This window comes from Trichosurus vulpecula, chromosome 1, assembly GCF_011100635.1.
Source record: "Trichosurus vulpecula isolate mTriVul1 chromosome 1, mTriVul1.pri, whole genome shotgun sequence".
NCBI lineage: Eukaryota > Metazoa > Chordata > Mammalia > Diprotodontia > Phalangeridae > Trichosurus > Trichosurus vulpecula.
In genome coordinates, this window is record NC_050573.1 from 376,714,013 (window position 1) to 376,721,287 (window position 7,275).

The following is a 7,275-nucleotide window of genomic DNA, read 5'->3' on the forward strand; positions in this document are numbered from 1 at the left end:
TCAAACACTCTCACCGATTAGTTCCTCAATTTGCTCACTTCCCACAGTCCACTCCTTGACCCTACCTCAGCCGCACACAAAGAAGATCACAACCAGGATCTTGCTATGCCCCACAAATGTACACCTTTGTAGTCAAGAATTCTCAAATCCCCCTATCCAACCATAATCTATTGGCTTCTCGCCTCTCCCTCATTGTTCGCAAACAAAACCCTACCATCCATACCATAAGTTCCAATCCCTTGACCCCTCAATTCTCCCAAAGGCTATGTCTCTTGTACTTTTATGTTAAACCCTCCCCACCTCCTAGATTCTTGGGATGCACCTCAGCTCTGGGCATTGACCATCTCTCATACCTGCAATGTTCTCCCTCCCCTGCTCTGCCTACTAACTTCTCCGGCTTCCTTTTAAGTCCCAAATAAAATCCTTTCTTTTATTTGAAGATTTCTCCAACCCCTTTTAATTCTAATTGTTGTTGTTTAGTCATTATTAGTCCTGTCTGACTCTTTGTGACCCCATTTGATATTTTCTTAGCAAAGATAGTGGTTTGGTTTGCCATTTCCTTCTCTGGCTCATTTTGCAGATGAAGAACTGAGGCAAATAAGGTTAAATGACTTGCCCAGGGTCACACAGCTAGTAAGTATCTGAGACCAGATTTGAACTCAGGAAGATGAGTCTTCCTGGCTCTAGGCCTACTATTTCATCCACTGTGCCACCAGGCTGCTTCTTAATTCTAGCCCTTTACCTCTATTAATTACTTCCTATTTCTCCTGTATATTGCTTATGTTGTATATTTTTGTTGGCATGTTGTCTCCCCCTTTAGATTATAAGCTCCTTGAGGGCAAGGGCTGGCTTTTGCCTCTATTTGTATCCTCCAAAGCTTAGGATGTTGCCTGGAACATAAGAAGTGCCTAATAAATATTTATTGATTGCTTGATTCCTTGGAGGTGTCACAGGAGAGCCTCAATGAAATGCTCTGAATCCCTAGGACATCAAACACGCTCTGTTCTCAAAGGTATACCCAAATGACTAAAGAACCAAAGAGAAAAAATGTCTGTGCTATTGTATATTATTAATAATAATAACTAGCATTTATGCAGTACCTACTATGTGCCAGGCACTTTGCTAAGCCCTTTACAAATATTATCTCATTTGATTCTCACAACAACTTTTGGAGGTGGCATGTGGTATTATTTTTCTCATTTGGCAGTTGAAGAAACCAAGGTAAACAGCAATCAAGCAACTTGGCCAAGTTTAACTCAGGTCCTCCTGAGCTAGGTGGTATAGCGGATAAAATGTCAGGCCTGGAGTCAGACTCATCTTCATGAGTTCAAATCTGGGCTCAGACACTTAACTAGCTGTAAGACCCTGGGTAAATCACTTAGCCCTGTTTGCCTCAGGAAATGGCAAATCACCCCAGTTTCTTTGCCAAGAAAACCCCAAATGGGTTCACAAAGAATTACACATGACTGAACAGCAACAGCTTCCTGACTCAAGCTATCTAGATTCTTCTCCCTTTCTTAGGGTAATCAAAAGTTTACTATACCAAGAAGTAGGGCAAAGGCTCTGGAAAAACTGTGACAGCCTGGTTTTCTGTGCAATTCTCACAATTATTCCCTTTCTGTGTCCTTTCCCTCCCTACCCATCGGGTACCTCCTTTCTCTATTTATCAAACAGTGAGGGAATGTGAATAATACTCACAAACTGTAAAATATTAGACAATGCCAGGTATGATGCTTGCTGTCATTATAAAACTGAGCTGTTCCGCTGAGTTCAGGGCCCCTTATCACGTCTGTCATCCCACAGGTGCTCTGAAGAGAATTCATGGACCACTGGGACTACCTGTGAAAGTGTGGTTTCCCATATCTGGGGAAGAAGGGGAGAGGAAGTACACCTTTGTGCCTTGGAGCTCTGCTGGCTGAGCCGACAGCTGGCGTGTGAAGGGGAATAAGCCCTGAGAGCAGTTAGAAAAATAACCTAGTTGCCAGAGTTTCATTAATGGCAAGTAAAGGAATAAACCCAGTGTTTTCCGTAAGCCTGGCTAGGAATCAGGGCCAATCTTACGTGGAGGGGAAAGGAGGGATTAAAAGCCCCTTGGGCTGTGGGAAAGAGACTGAAGATAAAAGGGATGAGGTGTGAGAGGCAGTATGAGCAGTGGTTAGGGCTCTAAACCTGGAAACAGAAAGACCTGGATTTAAATTCTGCCTCTGACACTTACTACCTATGTCAACCTGGGCCTTTGTTTCTTAATTTGGAAAACAAGGAAGTTAGTTAAGAACTCTGATGAATGAAATGACCTCTGACCATTGATGAACTAGGTTACTTACCTCCTGACAGAGTGGTAAATGGATTCAAGGCTCAGAATGAGATATCTTTTTGAACACGGGAAATGTGTGAATTTGCTTTGCTTAACTTTACATATTTGTAACAAAGGTATTTTTTTTTGTTTGTTTGTTTTTCCCCCTCCTTTTCAATGGGGGAAGGGAGAGAAGAGAAAATAAATGCTTCTTAATTGAAAATTATTTTTTTTTAATGAGGAGGTTAGATTCAATGGCCTCTGAGGAGTTTTCCATCTCTGAACTTCTGCTCTCTGAATTTAAACTACCAAAATGATTCCTTTTGGAATCAGCAGTTGCAACTCCCACTTGAGAGGCATAGTTAACAGGAAGTGCTAGAACTAGGTTCAAATCCTTGCTCTGAAATTTACTTTCTGTTTGATGTTTGTGAAATTATTTTCTTCTTTGCACCTCACCCCACCTCGTCTAGAAAATAAGGATGACAGTAATACCACTTTCTGGATGGGGTGTGGTGGTGAAAACACCTTGTAAACTTTAAAACACTATATTAATATGAGATTTTTCTGGTTGTTATAATTATCTGGGCCCCAGGGCAAACCCATATGCCCAGGGAAAGGAGATGATTGTCTGCTGGAACCAGAGCCATCTCTGTTGTATAGCAAATTGGAGCAATTATCCATGGCCAACTATTTGTGTGTGTGTGTGTGTGGCAGGGGGTGAATCCTGTGCCACTTTGGGGACTTGGCATAGACAGTGGCTTAAAAGGCTTAATCAGATGAACAGCGATGCAAAGAAGCTATTGTGACGGGAGAAGGAAGTGTCTATGTCCGCTTGTGCTAAGAAAAGACTTGAGTCTCATAATGTCAGTGGCACAGTGGATAGAGGTCTGGCAAGAGATCAGGAAGACCTAAGTTCAAATCTTGCCCCAGGCTCCTACTAGTTGTAGGTGACTCAGGGCAAGTCCCTTAACATGGCTCAGCCTCAGTTTCCCCATCTGTATAGTAAGATGGTTTGAAGAACTCATTGGTCTCTAAAGTCTTTTTCTGTTCTAAGTCTACAATCCTGTAACCAGCAGTTCACCATCAATACTAGCACCAGCCTCAAGACAAAGCATGTAAAACTGCCTCCCATCCCCACTTCTGCAAACCACCTCAGGCTACTTTTCTGGGGTACCTTTTCCCCTTAAAGCCTGACCTTGAAGTTGATTTTTCCATACTGTCACCCACATTCTAACAGGGGACAAAGGGGTTAAGAAAGGGGAAAATGTGGTCTGGAATGGCCCAGAGCTCGCATTCCTCAAAGGGACAGCCTTGTTGGCACCACTCCCCCTTTCCAGTAATATTTCAGTTTGCCTCTTTTCCATGCTATCCCCCAGAAACAGGCTACGTGTGAATTACAAGGTCAGGCTAATGTCTTTCATGGCATCTGGGATGTGGCATCACACAAACATATTTCCATATGCAGGCCCCCTCGGGTTCCATCTCCGGCCCCCTGTGCATGTAGACCGCGTGAGAGTCTCGGCTTCTTAGGAGACATTGACATTTTAATTGGAAGCATCTGTTGCCTTTTCTGTTATTTTTGGCCAGGTTTGGTTTATTTGTATGAGCTGATGTTTGTGTACAGACCCGCCTATGTGTTTCACGGGAGGCAGAACTCAAAGCCTGTTATTGCCTCGTCTCTTATTTTTTCTCAAGGAGTGGCCTGGGACATGTGAAGGGACCAACTTGCCTCCCCCAGCGTCTGTTTGTGGAGTGAGTGGATTGTGCTTGGCAGAATAGGAAAGAATCGGGGCTGAAGAGGGTCAGGCTGAGGACAGAAAAATGCTTCCCTGAGCCAGTCCAATGCCTCCTCCACCTGGTACCAAAAATCCCCTTTTAGCCTCGCAAATAGGTGGTCAGGGGGCAGAGTCCCCTCTCCTCAGCTTAATACAAAACCAGGGCACCCTGGTTTTAACTGGCTGCTTCAGCTGAACTAGCATTCCTCCTGCCCCCTATACAGAATTTGCTCCTTTCTGCCTCTAAGACTTGTTTTTCCTTTCTCTTTGCCAACTCTAAGTGAGTACGTGAAAATGCCTTAGCGTAAAAGAGCCAGGGTCTTGCATTGCATTCTGGGCCATCTATTGTCATCCTGGTGAATATCAGGTCACTGGACCCAAATGGCTCCGGAGGATAAAGTGAGGCTGGTGACCTTGGACAGCCCTCCCTCACTCAAATTAAAGTCGACTGCAAGTCATGTCATCATTTCCCTGATGCCATGGTCCTCTCTGAAAACAAAGGACAGACATAACAACAACAACCTTCTTTGCTTCTTTCTAAATTCTCCGGAAAATATGACTTCTCCATGAACCTTCCAATACTAAGCCTATCTGTCCTAGGACATTAATACTAACTATATTGTTATCAAGTAATAGATATTTATTGAACATCTGCTTTGTGCCCAACATAGCATGAAGGGTTATGGGGAGTATGCATATATGCATGCATCTATATGTGTATCTATACATGTATAAGTGCATACACATGTATGTTTATATATGTGCATACATATGTGTACACAAACCTAAATGTGCACATACACACATATATATATACATATGCGTGTGTATATATATAATATATTATATATATAATATATATATATATATATATATATATATATATATATATAAGAAATTGCCTTTTCCTTTTAGAAAGACTAGCCAGATTCAGGACCACATACCACAGAGACGACAAGTGTTAATGTAAGACAATGGAAAATAAAGCCAGAAGACAAAAGTGATCAGGGAAGAGCTTTCATGGGGGAGTAAAATTTGAGGTAGGCCACTGAAGATGAATAGAATATGAATCCAAAAGGAAAGGAATGTCATGGCAGGGGTTGGGTCAAAGGTAGAGGATAGCATGGTGAGCTACAGTCACGCATCACCCACTGCCAATTGGATATTTAAACTGGACGTTCCATAGGCATATCAAGCTCTAATATGTCCAAAAAAGAACTCTCTTCCCCCAAACCCTCCCTTCTTTTGACCTTCCCTATTACTGTCAAGGACATTACTGTCCTTTTTAGTCACCCAGGTTCACCCCCTCAGGTCATCTTCACCTTCTCACTCAACCACATACTCAATCTGTTGCCAAATCTTGTCATTTCTATTCATGTCTCCTATATATGTCCCTTTTCCTCCAATTCACACAGCCACAATCTTAGCTCAGGCCCTTATCAGCTCTTTCCTGGACTATCATAATAACCGTTCTCCAGACCTCAAGTCTCTCCCCCTTCAAATCTATCTTCTACAGCTACCAAAGAGATGTTTCTAAAATGTCAGTCTGATCTTGTTATTCTTGCTACTTAATGGGCTTCCATGATTCCCCCTTATCTTCAAAATCAAGTGTCAAGTCCTTTACTTGCCACTTTGAAGCTCTCTGGAACTTGGCCCTTTATTTCTTTTTCAATCTGCTTATACTTTATTCCACTCTAAGATCCAGTAACATCAGCCCATATACTTGCAATTTCTCAAACGTGACACACAGTCTTCCATTTCTGTGCATCTATATAGACTAGAGTGCCTTCCCACACTTGGAGAGATCTTCCTTTACTTCTGCCTCAGTTTCCCTGGCTTTCTTCAACATTCAACTCAAATGTTACCTTCTACAGAAGGCCTTTCTAGGTCCCTCACCTGCTAATGCCTTCCTCTTTCAGATTATCTTCCATTTACTCTGTAAATATCTTATATATACTTAGTTATTTACACATAATCTCCTCCCGATAAAATGGAAGCTCCTTGAGGGCAGGAATGGTGCTTTTGCCTTCCTTTGCATCCCCATTGCTAAGCATAGTGCCTGGCACAGAGTAAGCAATTAATAAATGCTTATAGACTGACTGACTCAGCAGTATAACTTTTTGCAACCTCATTTCTCAGGAGCAAGTGCAAAAGACCTATAAAATGACAAACAATCGTCACAAAGTTCATGTCCTTCACTCCAGTGGAAAGGTAGAAGAGCCTTTGGGGCCTCACCCTGTGAAAAACAGCAAACTATATGTAATCAAACAGCTGCATCAAACTTGTGACATGATGATAGCAGCCACTAGTGACATCTAACAGTGAAGGAGGGGACAGAAAAATAAACACCAACCAGAAAAGCCCAGTAGCATAGAGCCATCAGTGTAGGAGCAAACCATCCTCCTTGCCTCAGTGCCCCCCATTATATAAAGCACAGCACAATAATTATGCTCACACTGGTGACATCGAGCCAGAAAAAGTTAAATCACATTCAGACTATTTGTAATACATTTTAGCACTCAAATGTACCAACTTCAATTATTGTTTTGTATGCCTGCTTCTGGGCAGGATAGTGGGAGTAAGCTCAATGGGTAGGATGGCAGGGCTAGACTGATCTAGAACCTCACTTTGATCATTAATGGTATCCTAAATCTTGCACAAGCCCTAGAGTAGCAATGTCTCTGGGCTGACTAAAATAACTGTCAACATCTGTATACATCATGATGATGGCATAAGAGGAGGAGATTCTGAACCACATGCCACAGAGACTAGCCCATGCTACCCAATGCTCATTTTGTTGACTCTTACCAAATATTCTCTTTTCACCAAATAAAGCCTGGTTCTTTGCAAGGCACACTAGTCCCTGTGGATTCCTTAAATTTTTAACTGTGGGAGTGGGGGGTAGGTGGTTGAGGTGGTGTGTTGGCTCAGTTAGCTTCCATGTACTTCAGCTGGTCATGAGAACTCTATGGCCTGAGTACAGGGGGAATCTCCCAAGGACCCAAAGTAAGACTCACTAGGAGTGAGAAGCACAAAATTTAAAATTTAGAAGGGACCTAAGAGGCTGTCCAGTGTAGCCTATGCCTGAATGAGAAACTCCCATACTACTGTGGTGTCAAACTCAAATAGAGAAATGGATCCCTGCAGGAGGATGTTGACTTAGAAAACCATAAATTAACATTCTCTATGTTGCATTGTATTTGTATT